The following is a 16,331-nucleotide window of genomic DNA, read 5'->3' on the forward strand; positions in this document are numbered from 1 at the left end:
GGATCTGCCATGATCATCCCAGTGTCCTGACCTGAACCCTATTTAAAAACTTAGAAAAGTGTCTCAACGTGGATCTCTGATCTCTTGTCAGGTGTTCTTCGGACTCATCAGGCAGTTTAGGACCTGACTCAGAGCTGCCTGTTATCTTGGCAAAAGGAGGTTGCAAAAAAGTATTGAATAAAAGGGTGCCCCATTTGTTTTACATCATTTTTTTTTTTTTTTTTTAGTGCGTTAAATTTTCATATTTGTCAAGGGTGCCAATAATTTTGACCACAACTGTCTTTAAAATAACGGCCACTTTAAAAAAAACTCAGCTTGAATATGAAGCCCCGTCTAGAATATAGATTCAGTTTGTGTGTCCTGTGCCGACTGTAAACTTCACAGAGCACTTTCAGTGCTTAGCACGGACACACAGAGGTCACAGCCGTCACACTAAAAGAAATGTGCGACTATTTGTTAACACTGACTGAATACAAACAACAGCCGTTATTATGTGTGGAATGAGGCAGAAAATAGAAACAAACTGCTTTGCTGTGGAGGAGCAGCTGTTACTAAACAAACGTCATGCATCCAGGCCTATAATAGGTGTCAAATAAAATAAAAACCTTGTAATGTAAAATTAAAATAACTTGCAAAATCATTCATTGTAATTCTCTACAGACTTGGTTTTCACTGATCTCTTTATATATAGTTTATAGATGTATTATGTGATACTAACTATATTATAGTTGCAAGACTAATCATTAAAAGATCTCGATTGGAAGACCAGGGCAAATCCTTTTGAAACGTGGTGCTTCAAATAAAGATTGTATCAATTACATAGTTACACCAGTAGGTGGCGACATGTGCCTGTCAAAACATTTTTTTTGTCATTGATTCATTCATTCAAGTGATTCTTTCAAAAACGCTGATTCATCCAGTAATCAAACAAGCAAGTGAAGTCTTTATGAGTGAGTCATTGAATCATTCATTCAAAATGATTTAAAAAAATATTCAAATTAATTAAATATGTTAAATAGACTGCAGCGATTAACATTTAGTCAGAACTAGTAAATGTGATCTCTATTTTAATCCGGAATCGTGCAACTATAATTTCACTGTTGAATTTCGCAATGAACATTTTGAAGGGGGAAAAAATTGTAAATGAGGATTTTGCCATCTAGGTCACTTTTTCAATATTGGCAAATTTGCATAAAAAACTAAACCTATCTCTTGCATTTACAAGGCACAGTCCCTCCCTGTGTGATTTATAATCAGAAAATCTGAATTTGTCTTGCATTGCTGATACTTGCTACCTCAACCCCATCGAACAACCATCCCAAAACCACAATCCCTGTTCCTACAACCTGTCATGTTATAATGCATGCGATGTGTCTCTTATTAGACACTTGTTCACTTTATATGTATCTTATAGTGTTGTCTGTGTATGTTGTCTGAAGTCATTATTGTGAGCTGTAAAGGGTTCGAGAGAAACAACAGACATTGCGACTGTATTGAGAACAAAAATGACTTATGTTATTACCTGAGTTATTGTTTCTGCTCAGATATGAGGTTCACGCTGACCTCTGCTCATTCTCCCTACATTTTAAAACATTGCTTTACAGAGTTCAGCGTCACTATTTCTATTTGAACGTACAGATGAAACTCAAAAAATTTGAATATGGTGCAAAAGTTCATTTATTTCAGTAATTCAACTTAAAATGTGAAACTAATATATTATATAGACTCATTACATGCAAAGTGAGATATTTAAAGCCTTTATGTGTTATAATGTTGATGATTATGGCTTACAGATTATGAAAACCTTTTCACAATATTCTAATTTTGAATTTGGGGTTTTCATAAGCTGTAAGCCATAATCATCAAAATTATAACACATAAAGGCTTTAAATATCTCACTTTGCATGTACTTAGTCTATATAATGTTAGTTTAACCTTTTAAGTTGTATATGTTACTTCATATGAGCATTTTAGGAACAGATCTGTGTTGTTGGTTCCACTAGATGGCGGCACATGCTCAGAAAATCAAGGTTGTTGTTCAGATTCCTTTGTGTTGGCAGTTAAAAACTAATTTTTTATCATGTGACCACAGCATTTGGATTTACACGAAGAATGTTGCGTGTGTTTTGTGCAGTGGTTCTCAACTAGTGGGTCATGTGACACGATCTGATGTGGTTGTGGACTGCAGGGGAAACTGTGTTTAATGCAAATAAACTATGATAGCAAAATAAAAAGGCTTATTAAAGGAAGATCATTTGTTGGTAATGTCAAAGTCTATGCATCCAATAAATCGCTTCGGTTTTGTTGCAAATTCAGTTGTCATTTAGTAGATTGACCGGTGCCAATATGCACATCCTCAAATTATGCTCAAGATATAAGTTTTAAATACTTGCAATAGCTGAACACAACACATTTTGTGCAGTGAGTTATGTAAAAGCATGAAACCATCCAAATTCGATTTTGTACAAGAAACAATTTGGTACTGTATTGTCGCCTGTGAAAATCAGCAGACTATAATGTTAACTTGTGCTTTTCTGTGGTTGTATTGTGACTTATGAAGTCCTCAGGTGTTTATAATGAACAGCAACACAGAGCAAGTGTTTTTTTAAATAACATAATGTTCTTCTTCTGCAGTTTCACCATGGCTGAGATTCGGCTGGCCAACGTGAGCGTCCGTCTGGATGAGTCTCTGAAGCACAGATCCAATGAAACTCTCAGTGCCTTTCATCTGCCAATGGGAGAGGACGATCCAGACACACTTCATGTGGACCAATGGGGTGGCTGGATTCATCTGTGGGCGGAGTGGCGGAGAGGTCAGAGGTCAGTTGGCATGGACTTTGGATCTGCTTTAATACACAAAGTAGATCACTGTGTTAATCACTGTTGTGTTTTGCCAGGATGTTAACTATTTGTTGGTGGCCTGATGCTATATTTAGATGCGGATAATAATTGGTACTTTTATTTTGAAAAATTATATTTAATGATAAAAGTATTTTAAGTTCTGTCATCTTTATAATTGTAATCTCATGCTGTCTGTGCTTTTGTAAAAGTGAACAAAAACACTATCAAAAATTTGGGTCAGTACGATTTTTTTATGTTTTTGAAAAGTCTCTTGTTCACTAAGGCTATAAATACAGTAATATTGTGAAATATTATTATTCAAAGTATTATTTTTCTATTTCAATATATTGTAAAATGGAATTTGTTCATGTGATGCAAAGCTGAATTTTCAGCATCATTACTCCAGTCTTCAGTGTCACATGATCCTTCAGAAATCATGTGTGGATTTGCTGCTTAAATAACATTTATTATTATTATTATTAGTATGAATGTTAAAAACAGTTGTGCTGCTTCTTGATGCATTTTTTTCAGGATTCTTTGACAAATAGAAAGTTTAAAAGAAGATCATTTATTTAAAACAGGAATATTAACTTTATAATTGCCTTTCCTGTCACATTTTATTAATTTGATGAATACAATTATTTATTTATTTAAAAAATATATAATAATTCTAACTGACCCCAAACTTTAGTGTATGTACATAGCAAAAAAAAGGCCAAATATTACAAATATTCAGCTGTCACATTGTTTAAAAAAGCCTAAAGAATATATTTAACATTACAGTATGAGACAGGATACATTGCCTAATCTGTGCAAACTATATCCAGTTTTTCAACTTTTGTCATGAACAGTTAAAGTAAACGTTTTACTTTTACATGAAATAAATGTGATGTGATGTAACTAAACGTTAAGCGGTGATTACTGGAGCAAACCGCAGGCATCCACAACCAGTTCACCCGCCTAGATAATGAGTCCCGCCTCAAAGGGAGAGTTCACCCAAAAATGTAAATTATTTCATCCTTTACTGTCCCTCAAGTTCCTCCAAACCTGTATATACCCGAGTGTCTTCCTTCTGTTGAGCACAAAAGATGATGCTTTGAAGATTGCTGGTAATCAGACAGTTGACATTAGCCAATGACTTCCTTAGAAGGCGACAAGTCAACATTATTTGTGGTGATTGACAGACGGATCTAGAGGCTGGTTGACCTGTAATATTCCAGTCAGTGTCATTTGTAGTGGTTTAAAAAGAGTAATTACTGAAACTGGTGCTTAAAAATTAATCCAAAAAACAGTGAGTGATATGAGACAACCAAAGTGTGTGTGTGTGTGTGTGTGTGTGTGTGTGTGTGTGTGTGTGTGTGTGTGTGTGTGTGTGTGTGTGTGTGTGTGTGTGTGTGTGTGTGTGTGTGTGTGTGTGTGTGTGTGTGTGTGTGTGTGTGTGTGTGTGTGTGTGTGTGTGTGTGTGTGTGTGTGTGTGTGTGTGTGTGTGTGTGTGTGTGTGTGTGTGTGTGTGTGTGAGATGGTGTTGTTGTGCCAGCACTGGAGATGTTGATGATAGACTCACGGCTTTTAGTCTTATTTCCGCTACTGTTGTGCCATGATCAGAGGAGAGCTGAGACCGTTTGTGAACCCCTCGGCTGCTTCTCATTGGCTGGTGTTCTGAGAGGTCTCTAAGTGCAGTCTGGGATTTGAATTACAGTGATTGATTTATTTAATGATGTAAACCATGCAAAGAGCTCCCATGGATTCCTGTTCTGCAGTGTCTGTCTGCCCCACTCGAATGTGATGGACGACACACACACACACACACACACACACACACACACACACACACACACACACACACACATGCAAACAGTGCTTTGTTTTAAATGAAAAAGCTGCAGATGTGATGTAAAGAACAGGATTGATTGAAGAAGAAATAGATGAGAGGAACATAGAGACTTTGCAGCTTTGCACACACACTCTGTATTGTTTTAAGGACAACACATTTAAAGAGAGCCTATTGTGCTTTTTTATTTTACATGTTCAACTTTCTTTAGTGTGTAATGTTGCTTTTTGAGAATGAAAAAATGCCTGCAAAGTTACAAAGCAAAGGGAGTTATTCTCTATATCAGTGTCACTGTTTCTGAACTCCCTGAAACGCCTCCATTGTAGTCTTGAGTTTTCTTCCAGGAACACGTCACAATATTCCTCATTTAAATAATTCCCACCCAAGGATACGCAGAATAAAGGGATGAGGCCTGGATGAGTTAGTTAATAGTGTGTTGAAACTCGTGGTTATGGTAAGGGGCGTGGCTTTTCCCAAACACGCTTAAAGCGGTTGACCAATCACAACACTGTGGTCCAGCCAACCAATCAGAGCACGCTGTGCTTTTCAGAAGGAGGAGGACAGGAACTAAACATGCGTGCGTTTCCCAAAAGCAACGTTATCCAACTATGGTCGCTAGTTCTGTCGTTATCAGCGTAGTTCAACGAGTCTGTGTTTCCTGAAAACATAGTTCCAACAACATCGCAAAGTTGTGTGTTTGGAACGACAGATCTCGACCTGTGGTTAGAAGCAGAGTGTCTTGTTTGCATGACTTGTGGACTCAAAAAATCCTTATCTTGAGCAAAATAAGATAAGCAAGCGGACATTCAGTACAATCTGTATCTTTGGTTTAGAATACATAAAAATGTAATTTACGTCTGTTAGTTTGTCAAGAGATTTAAAGCGTCGTTTTTAAAGAGTGTATACATAAGAACAAGCCTAGATTGAATCTGGAAATAAAGCAAAATAACTGAGATAAATGAGAAATAGTCCTCAGATGCCATGTCTGTAATTTATAGAAAAACATCTAGCATTAATTCGATCTCAAACAGATTCATTAAAAGTAGTTATTACTCTACCACATGCGTGACATCATTAACTAACCATGAACTACCAATCTGCGGCGATACGGTTGTACGGTCGTACTGTGGAAGTGAAGCAGCGAGTTACGTCATTGTACGGGAAACACACTCCAGAGCGTTACTGACAGACTGGGAAGAGAGGAGCTACAACAATGGAGAATATGTGAAAAACAATGTGTTTTTGAACATTCAAGCATGAAAACCTCTTTACTTTATACTTTATTCTCAGACAAGTCTGAAATTTTTCTTGGATAACAGTGTCTATGTTTACAACATCAACCAACATACATTATTTGATCTTAATGCCTTAATTAAAAAAATGAGGGAAACTCCAACCTTTAAAGGACACCAATTTTCTTTGTGAATGAATAATGTATCGTAAATAAATAAATGTTCTAAACAAATAAAAGGTTGGAGTTTTCCTCATTTTTTTTAATTAAAGCTAGGGTAGGTAATGTTGGAGAGCTAGCCAGATTTGAAAGTGGCACCTCTTCTAAGCTCCGCCCCCTCCTGTCAGTGCTCCGTCCAAAGCTACGCCTCCCCACAAACATGAACGCGCATCCACATTTGGAGTCAGCTGCATGTACCTACCAGTGATGCGCGGGTTGATCCAAAATGAGCGGGTGCCTGCGCCCGCGGTTACGAGTCATCCAAAAATATTTTTAATGATATTTGGGTCGCGGTCGGTCGGGTCGTTTACCTTTGTAATTTATATAGTACTAGACACAATGTTCTATGAAATACATAGGTCTACGCGTTATTAACTTTTGAATAAAAGCTGACGCGGGACAAAATGCCCGATTTCCCAACGCGTTGAACTGAGCAATGCCATTGTGCCATTTTAATAGGCTACTTTTAAACGCATATGGCTCAGTAATGTCAGTTTTATGTATTTGCTGAGAGGGGGCGGGATTTTGGTTGGGAAAGTCCGGGGAGAGACACACACGTCGATTAGACTGGATAAACACATGCAGCATCTTAATTGTTAAGAAAATGAAACGAAATAAATGAATAAATCAAGCCTTTATTACAAAACACTAGGCTATATCATACAGCATTCAGAAAAATGCGCACCCCTAGTTCCTCCGTCTATGGCCCATAACGCGATGAGTATTATAAAAACGCGGGTCAGGAAGTGGGTCGGGTACAATATTTTCTTTCTTTTTTTTGCGGTCCGAGTTGCGGGCGGGTTAGTTGAAAACGTCGGTCGGGTGCGAGTTGTTTATACATTGACCCGCGCATCACTGCTGTGCACGCAGTGGTGCTCGGGCACGAGACATGAAGGCATCTGATTGGTTCTTTACATTCGCACCGAATGGCAGTGATTGGTCAGAGTTTTTACTGTCCTATAGCTGCTACAGAGGTCAGATTTTTTTCATTCCTTTTTCTGAACACATAATGTATTGACTACTATCAGAATGGAAGGACCATTTCACCCAGTATAAAAAAAAATGTTTCTGAACAGGATTACCTACCCTAGCTTTAAGGCATTTTTTTATTCCTCTTTTTAGTCAACTTTAGCATGGGTGTGTTCACTTATTCTAGGCACTGTACATTTAAACCTCCCACATTATACATTCAATACTACACTTATACAACTACAACACCTTAACAATATTCTTGATTTCTGATTGTTTTGTTCAACGCTGAGATATCCTGATGCACAAAAGAGTGTTTCAGCCTCACATTGTTGAATCTTGGAAACTCTGTACCTCCGCTTTGATGGTAGTCATTCAGACTCATTATGCAGGATATGAATAGGGCTAGAAACCATATTATTAGCCAGCCTCAGCAAATTGTTATAATAAGCTGAATCATAAAGCTTCTCAAGAGGCTGACCTACAATCTTTGAACTACAGTAGACTTCAAAAGTAGACTTCAAAAATCAGGTCTTTGAATAATAGGTGCTCTTTAAAGGGATAGTTCAACCCAAAATGGAAATGCTGCAATCATTTCCTCAGCCTCGAGGTGTTTCAAACCTGCACAACTTCTTCTGTGACAGGTACTTTGAAGAATGTTTCAACAGTTTGTCCAAGTCAGTGGCATCCCAAAATATATCTTTTGTATTTAATGGAAGGAACAACTTATACAGGTTTGGAATGACACAAGGGTAAATGACGACAGAATATTAATTTTTGAGTGAACTATCCTTTTTAAATCTGTACGTGATTAACCTAAACGAACAGCTTCTATTGTGTATTCCTAAAGTTGCAAAATGAGTTTGCTTAACATTAAACAGTGAGCTCTAATACCTTGTTCGGTATAAAGAAACCAGTGCAGGAAGTGGCAAGACCAGTAATTATTCGCTTTTCTGTTAAAAGTACCAGGAAGTATACAGTGTGCATATCAGCAGCTTTCACAAACGGCTCTGATCTGAGCGTCCCATCACTCTCTCACCAGGCAATGGCACACAAGCCAATGTTTTGACTATCAGTTGTAAATTTGGAGCATGTTGTAGCTTAATCTGGCCAAGAACCATCCGAGACTGTCTGACTGACATCCAATCAAATTGATACATGAACTATTAAACTAAGTTCCGTATTTTCCGGACTATAAGTCGCACTTTTTTTCATAGTTTGGCTGGTCCTGCGACTTATAGTCAGGTGCGACTTATATATCAAAATTAATTCATACTGACTGAGATGAACCAAGAGAAAACATTACCGTCTACAGCCGCGAGAGGGCGCTCTAGTTGGCGGAGTTGTTCAGAAGCGACACCGAGGACGAACTCAATGGATTCAGTGTTGTGGGAGCTTGGTCTTTGTTTACCGATAACTTGTTGGACTCGCTGGCTTATGTTAATTTAGCCTATTCAGCCTCCCAGGTATATGTTCTTTATGCTGTTGTGTCGCTGAATAACTGTTAATGTATTACGTTAACATACCGGACAACTATTCTGTTCTTGGTCTTGGATTTTGTGAAATAAATTTCTAAATAATTACGACTTATAGTCCAGTGCGACTTATATATGATTTTTTCCTCTTCGTGACGGAATGCGTTTTTTGACTGATGCGACTTATACTCCGGAGCGACTTATAGTCCAGAAAATACGGAAATAAAAAAATAAAAAAATTGGAGCAAACCACGACCATCCAATCAATTTAAAATCAAGTCCCGTCCTACATTCTCTCTTGATGGAGAAGCTGTTTCACTCTAATATACGTCACAATTGGGAAGAAAAGACTGTCGCAACTTCCCTTTCATGCTTTATCGCAACAAAATAAGTTATGTTACTAAAATTAAAAATCAAAGCTTTCAAAATCATGCCCTGAAGAAGGCCCCATGCCGCTACGCGTGGGCATTTTAAATTTGTCCATTTAGGACATGTCATTTGTATAATAAAGACATTTTAATTAAGGAGTGCCTCGGCTATCAGAGATTTTTTTCTCTACACTGCCTCTTTCAAAATCATTGCTTTAAATTAAATGTTTTAATAGAAAAGAACCGGAATTTGCTAAAGTCAGTGTGTCATTGGCCAAAGAAGAAGTCTTAATAGTGTTTGTGCCGGTGTATTGTCTGAGAGAGGATCGTAGAGTTTCAATAACCCAGTATGTGGGGATGTATAAGTGAAAAGGAAGGAGCTGAGAAAGTGTGTCCTTCAGGACTGGAGAGATGAATGTGTCGTCTGTGGGTTATTGACCGTGATCTTGAATCTGGACTGGGCCGTTCAGCAGTGTGAAGTGTGTGAATTAGATTGTGTGAGAGAGTGACTGTTAATGTATAGTGTCATCATGAGGACTGTCAATCCCCTGCCGTCTCTGCACACACACACACACACGACTCTCTGCTTGAAGCTCTTGAATGACACAACTCTTCCCAAAGCTGGATATCAGTCGGACACAGTCTCCATGAAGAACTGCTCTTCACCTTCATTCATTACTTTACTGCGCTTTACTTTCCAGCCTTGTTTTTGAAAATACTGCTGTGCTTTTGGATGGATGGATGGATGGATGGATGGATAGAATGACAGAACGATAGATGGATGGATGGATGGATAGATAGATGGATGATAGATAGAATGACAAAAAGATGGATAGATGGTATCAACTAACTTAATTATGGTCTTGACAGAAGAAGGGAGAGAGAGAGAGAGAGAGAGAGAGGAAGAAAGGAAAGAAACAGAAGAGCTGAGTAAGCTGTAGGAACGAGTGTGGGTAGATATCCTGCACACACTCCTCTCAGCGTGGAGAAAACAACATGATGTCACTAGGAGCTGATGACATCACACACTGATCCCACCTGTGTGTGTGTGTGTGTGTGTGTGTGTGTGTGTGTGTGTGTGTGTGTGCGTGTGCGTGCGTTTGTGTGTGTGCGTGTCTGTGTGTGTGTGTGTGTGTGCGTGCGTGCGTGCGTGTGTGTTCAGTCTGACAGGTACACAAAGAATGTGTCCTGTGTGGGTAAATGGTGTGTGTGTGTGTGTGTGTGTGTGTGTGTGTGTGTGTGTGTGTGTGTGTGTGTGTGTGTGTTCAGTCTGACAGGTACACAATGAATGTGTCCTGTGTGGGTAAATGTTGTGTGTGTCCTGAGGGGTTTCTGTACAGAGGAAGTGATGTATGCCTGAGGCCCAGCTAACATGAGGAGGAGGAAGAGAGGAGCACAGGAGCCTGTGGGGAAGAAGGGACTCAGAGGAGGAGTGTCTGTAAACACCACCGCCAGTGTGTCTCTCACTACACAAGTGGAAAGCAACTGTCCCCAAGTTCAAAATTTAGTTTTGATACTTTATTTTTTGTTGTCTGGTTGATGCTGAACAGATGCTCACTCTCTCCTTCCACTTAAAGGGAGAGTTCACCCAAAAATGTCAATTCTGTCATCATTCACTCGCCCTCAAGTTGCTCCAAACCTGCACGAGTTTCTTTCTTCTGCTGAACACAAAAGATGATATTTTGAAGAATGTCAGTTGATGAGCCCCATTGATTTTAATTATTTTATTTAATTATTTGTAAATGTAGTTAAAAACTTTAATATTTAATTAAACGTATTTAAATTGCCTCTCCTACTTTCTGTAAATAAAAAAGTTTGCTTTCCTTTACATCAGAAGAACCAGAAATATATTGCGAGATCTTCAAATATTGACTTTATCAATATATATATGACTTTCTGCCAAACACCTCATTTGTCTCACACTGAAAGTCATACAAGTAAACTTTTCATTTTTGGCTGAACTATTCCTTTAATAACTTCCCCTTATCATCATGTCGGTTCACTCTCTTCCCCATGTTCACTGAGGGAAGGTGACGAATCAAAACCTCCTCTTCGCCCTCCACCTCTTCTGAATGAAAGGAGCTAATCAAAGCCCCACACACACACACACACACAGCTTTCGGCTCTTTGTGCTCCGGGCCTTTGTGTTCAAGAGGCCCTGACGGGGAGAGAGACAGACTCGCAGAGACAGAGAACACTTACGAGACGAGTGATCACGTTAAAACACGCCACTGTAATTTACTCCGATGCTGCTGTGCACTTTATCAGGAGCACTGGCAGAATGTGAACGCTGCACACACACACACACACACACACACACGTCCCCTGCTTAACCCCGACACTAACAGACATTACCCAGATGCTGCTGCAGCCAGAGGAATCAATCATGGCCTGTCCACTTCTCTGTCTCTGCTTCCCCCTCTCTACTTCTCAGTGTATTTTCTGCCATGACAAACAACAGCATGTGTGTTGCAAAAGCGGCAGCCGAAGAGCTGCAAACACAACATATTTACTAGATTTTTACATTTTCTTTAGAAAATGTGAGTTGTGTTTAATGTACACTACCGTTCAAAAGTTTGAGGTAAGATTATTGTTTATTTTTTTGCACACCAAGGCAACAAAAATACAGTAAAAGTGGTAATATCGTGAGATAATATTGCAATATAACTGTTTTCTGTGTCATTTATTTCTGTGATCAAAGCTGAACTTTCAGCATCATTACTCAGTCTTCAGTGTCACATGATCCTTCAGAAATCATTCTGATATGATGATTTGCTGCTCAAGAATAATGATCAATGTTGAAAACATTTGAGCTGCTTAATATTTTTCTGGAAACCGTGATTTTTTTCAGGATAGTTTGATTCATAGAAAGTTGAAAAAAAACAGCATTTATTAAAAATAGAAATCTTTTGTAACATTATAAACGTTCCTTTCGGTTATGATCAATTTAATGTATCCTTGAAGTATAAAAGTATTATTTTTTTATTTTAAACAATAAAATAAAGTTGTACTGACCCCAAACTTTTGAACGCCAGAGTAAAATGAAAAAATTAAGTAATTTGAACTTGGCCAGTTAAAGCTTGAGTAATTTCTACATAGTAGAAGTTTATTTTGCAATACTCTGTTTGAAGTACATCTTACTCAAACAATATATCTGTGAATTAAGTCATGCTTTTAAAGTGTATGCTTTACTAGAACATCTAAGTAAATAGGATATTGTGTTGACTGTTGATATAACATATCTACATAATAGACTGATATGAATGTGACATTTTGAGTAGAAAATGATCTCCAGATGTCACAACACAGCAAGTTACGAAAGCTAACAACAAAAGCAATGATAAAAGTGCGTAAACAGCTGGAAAACCTTATTAATTATTCATGCCCCAGTGCATGATGGAAACACCAGAGAGCTGAGTCATTTTTACGTAATTTTTTATGTTGATAAAAAAACGCTTTAATTTAAGTTAACAAGCTTAAATTGAGTACTAATATAGAATTTACTTTGTTTTTTAAATTCTTGTCCGAACTAACTTATTCAGGAAGAAACCACATAATCTATTCCCTGTATAATTATAATAATGGTATCATTTCCATTGTTTTCCTGATTAAGTTCATTTATATGTGTTAAAAATATGTATTAAAAATTTTAAATGATTTTAAAGTATGAAATAAAAAATGTTAAACTATAATTGTAAATATAGAATTATACATTTAAATGAATCACATTTTTGCATATGAATGTCACAGGGGCAAGTAGAAACCTTGCAAGTAGAAATCAATCCCTGCTGTTATTCCCAAGAAGAAGAAATTGAAGGATGAATATGTAATTTTGTGTCTGAGAAAAAGGCTCATTGTCCCTCACACAATATCAGGCAGACTCACTGTACATCTAGTACACAGCGCTGCTTGTGTGCACCTAATAGCTAGGAAAGTTTTACATAGTGCAACTCAATGACGAATTGAAGCGAATCTTTTTAATTCTTTGTGTGGGTTGTGTGAATTGTAAGCAGTCTCTCAGGAAATGCAGTTCTGAGTTTGTTTTGCTTGCCTTGCACTCGAGGCACTAAACTAGTCTCGGTCTCTCTCTCGAAGAACTCATTAACCTCTCTTCAGACTGTGAGCTGAAGAACAGAACAGCAGGGAGCTTGTGTCAGGTCTACGTCACTGTCATAATAAGCCATCTAGTGTGTGTGTGTGTGTGTGTGTGTGTGTGTGTGTGTGTGTGTGTGTGTGTGTGTGTGTGTGGGACATATATTCGGGTGATGGTGGAGGCCGAGTCGTGAACTCAGGGCTCGTGACTTGGACTCAAGCCTGTGCCAATTTGCAAGACCTGTGACTCAACAACATTGCCAATATTAGAATACTTGTGACTCGACTTTGACATTAACTTAGTTACTTGTGACTTGACTCATTCTGGACCAGTCGTGTATTGATAGCGTGAGCTTAGATTCACGCTGTTGTTCCGTCTGTCACTGTATGATGTCCTGGAACAAAATGAGCTTGTTACAACAACAAAACAGGAAGCAAATATCACGATATAAAAGCAGTCAGCTGAAAATCTGCAATAGGAGATTTGTTCATTCGATCATTTCAGATTCATGTTTCCTGTCTAAAATTCAACAGATGGAGTGCTTAAAGTAAAAATAGACTGGACTGTAAAAATAGTCTCTAGAATCAAGAGTGATTTTAAAGGTTCCTAATTTTGTTTCAGAGTCTCCTGCAATAGCTTTACATGCATGCAAGGAAGAAGAAAAAATAATAATATATAATATATATTTCACATCGCTTAATTTCTCAAAGAGTTAGTTTGAAGATTCAGTCTCTCTAAACCCCTCCTTTTCTAAAGTCTACTCTGCTCTGATTGGTCAGATGGCCCAGTCTGTCGTGATTGGTCGACCGCTTACATTGTCGTGTCAAAAACAAAATGTTGGTCCAGATCTTCCTCAGCTCTTGATACACTGTGAATACAACGGTAACGATGGCGTCGGTTTTACCGTATTAATTGAACCAAACCCTTCCAGTCTCAGCTACAGTGTTTGAGAGTCACAGTAGACGTTGTTCACGGGCAGCCAATGAACTCCATAGACTGTCTTTATGCAAATGAGTTACATTGTTACGCAGGTTGGTCCAGATCTTCCTCAGCTCCTGATACACTGTTGCCCTTTTCACAAAGAGATTCCGGAAAATACACGGATGGTGTGTCTCGGGATTTGTCCCGGTATCGTTTAATTTTGGTTTATTCACATTGCCAGTGAGTTTCCGGAATCTATAGCCGCGTTTCCACCGCGGGAACTTTCCCCAGGAACTAGGAACTTTGGGGTGGTACTCGGTGTGTTTACACCGCAGGAACCAGGGTCTAAATGAAGTTCCGGGTAAATATTTCCCCCTCCGAAAGTCCCTGCTCGCGAGGTAGTACTTTTTCAAAGTTCAGGAACTTTCGGGGATGGGACTTGTGCGCTGAACATGCTGATTGGTTGTGTTCACGCCGCATTTTGATTGGATGACTCCACGCAGCATTCTATTTTAACCGCGTTACTGTCTATGATTTTAACCAGAATTTATAAAAAATCTATTGCGGTTCGTGGCTTCATGCAGTAAGAGTTGTCTGTCTGCAAATATGGAATTTAATTAAAAAAACACAGCTGGACCGACGACGAGGTTCAGGCTTTATTAAGCGTATTTGTGTAACAGGAAATTTTCTGCGCGTTCGTCCCAGCCATCTCACGGTCAATGTCCGCATCGTCTAATTTTATAGCATTACGAGCTTTCTGAACACGCTTTAGTATCAGTGCACGTCTCTTTTCTGCCGTTTTGTTAATTACCTCGTTAGTAAACCAATACATCACAAACAACCTCAGCACAGTTTGAATCTCCTCCATATTTATTATAATGTGGCGATCAAAACTGATTACTATCCGTCCAGACTGGGAGGAGCAGACGCGCGCAGTTTATAATCTTCCCGGTACTTTAGACCGCGGTGTAAACGCAGAAAGCAACCGGTCTGGGGCAAAAAAAGTTCCTGGGACAAATAGTTCCGGGTAATTTCGGTGGAAACGCGGCTAATGCGTGCGTTCACACACATCCCGTAAAGATCCTGTAAAGACACGTGACATCGATGTGACATGTAATGTCTCAGCAGCGTCTTAAGTTTACTTATGATCTCTTGTGATCTCAGCTTCAGCGGCATCACTACGACACACCCCTTATGGCATTGATTACGGCTTTTGTTCACACAGAGCGCGTTCCGGGACCGATCCCGGCAATGTTACTAGGTCCCCATCCCGGGTTTGATCCTGGCATCAATCTTGGGACGTGTTTGCGTTCACACAGAAGGCACTCTAGCAATTTTATGGCAATTTCCCGGGATCAACGCGCTGTGTGAAAGGGGCTTGTGATACGAACAGTAACGATGGTGTCAGTTTTACCGTATTAATTGAACCAAACCCTTCCAGTCTCAGCTACTGTGTTTGAGAGTCACAGTAGACGTTGTTCACAGGCAGCCAATCAACACCCTATGGTGCGTTCAAGTCCTCCTGGGAAGTTCGTACGCACGATGTGGGAAGTCGTGTGTTTACGACGGCCGGTGCGTTCAAGTCACTTTCGCCTGTGTAAGATGGCGGAGTACTTTCTCTTAATTAATTACACAAAAAATACAGCGAGGTTCTTAAACTCTTGTTCTAGACAATGAAGAACAAAGATTTGCATAAGTGTGCTTAGTTTTTTTATGTTTTTAGTTAATTTATGAAGCCACTGCAAACTTTATCGTTACATATTACATTGTTATTTTATAATGCTATCATATTCTGTGCAGGAAATTAGCTTACTGCGCTGTAAATAGAAAGGCCTGACAAGCTAAATACCTTGTATTGTGGTATCCCGCCATGTTTCTCAGTGACACGCCCACAACTCGTAAAGATCGGGGGTTAGAGAAAATCCAGAGCTTCCCACTGGTGTTTACGACATTGTGGTGGCGTTCAAGTGCGTTCAACTCGTAAATATGATCTATACGAGATGACTTGAATGACTGGCTTTATACAAATGAGTTACATTGTTACGTAGGTTTGTAACAGGAATTGAGACTGGAATTACTGACGACTCGTTTCAACAGTTCAGAATAACTTTATTTGTCGTACACTATGATCTTTAAAACTTTGCAGACTTTTTACATTCACAAACAGAGATATTACACACTGCATGAAACGTAATGTTCAAAAAAGCATAACAGGGGCACTTTAAAGATCGAGGTCTACTCACAAATCTGCCATTCATTCTGTCGTACACATGCTCACTCGCAATTCAAAACCACTTCATTTATAATATGTCGGATGAAATGTATGTACCGTATTTTCCGGACTATAAGTCGCACTTTTTTTCATAGTTTGGCTGGTCCTGCG

At 38.8% G+C, this 16,331-nt stretch overlaps 1 protein-coding gene across 3 annotated transcripts in view; it reads left to right on the top strand.

Moving 5' to 3' along the window:
* kdm6ba (lysine (K)-specific demethylase 6B, a) overlaps positions 1-16,331 on the top strand; it is a 103,271-nt gene that overhangs the window by 2,437 nt on the left and 84,503 nt on the right. For all 3 annotated transcript variants that reach the window (XM_079586633.1, XM_079586632.1, XM_079586634.1), the window contains one exon: positions 2,635-2,820. The gene's annotated coding sequence lies outside the window, so the exon portion shown is untranslated. The remainder of the gene's footprint in view (positions 1-2,634; positions 2,821-16,331) is intronic.

The sequence above is a fragment of the Phoxinus phoxinus genome (genome assembly GCF_949152265.1).
Source record: "Phoxinus phoxinus genome assembly, chromosome: 2".
Classification (NCBI taxonomy): Eukaryota; Metazoa; Chordata; class Actinopteri; order Cypriniformes; family Leuciscidae; genus Phoxinus; species Phoxinus phoxinus.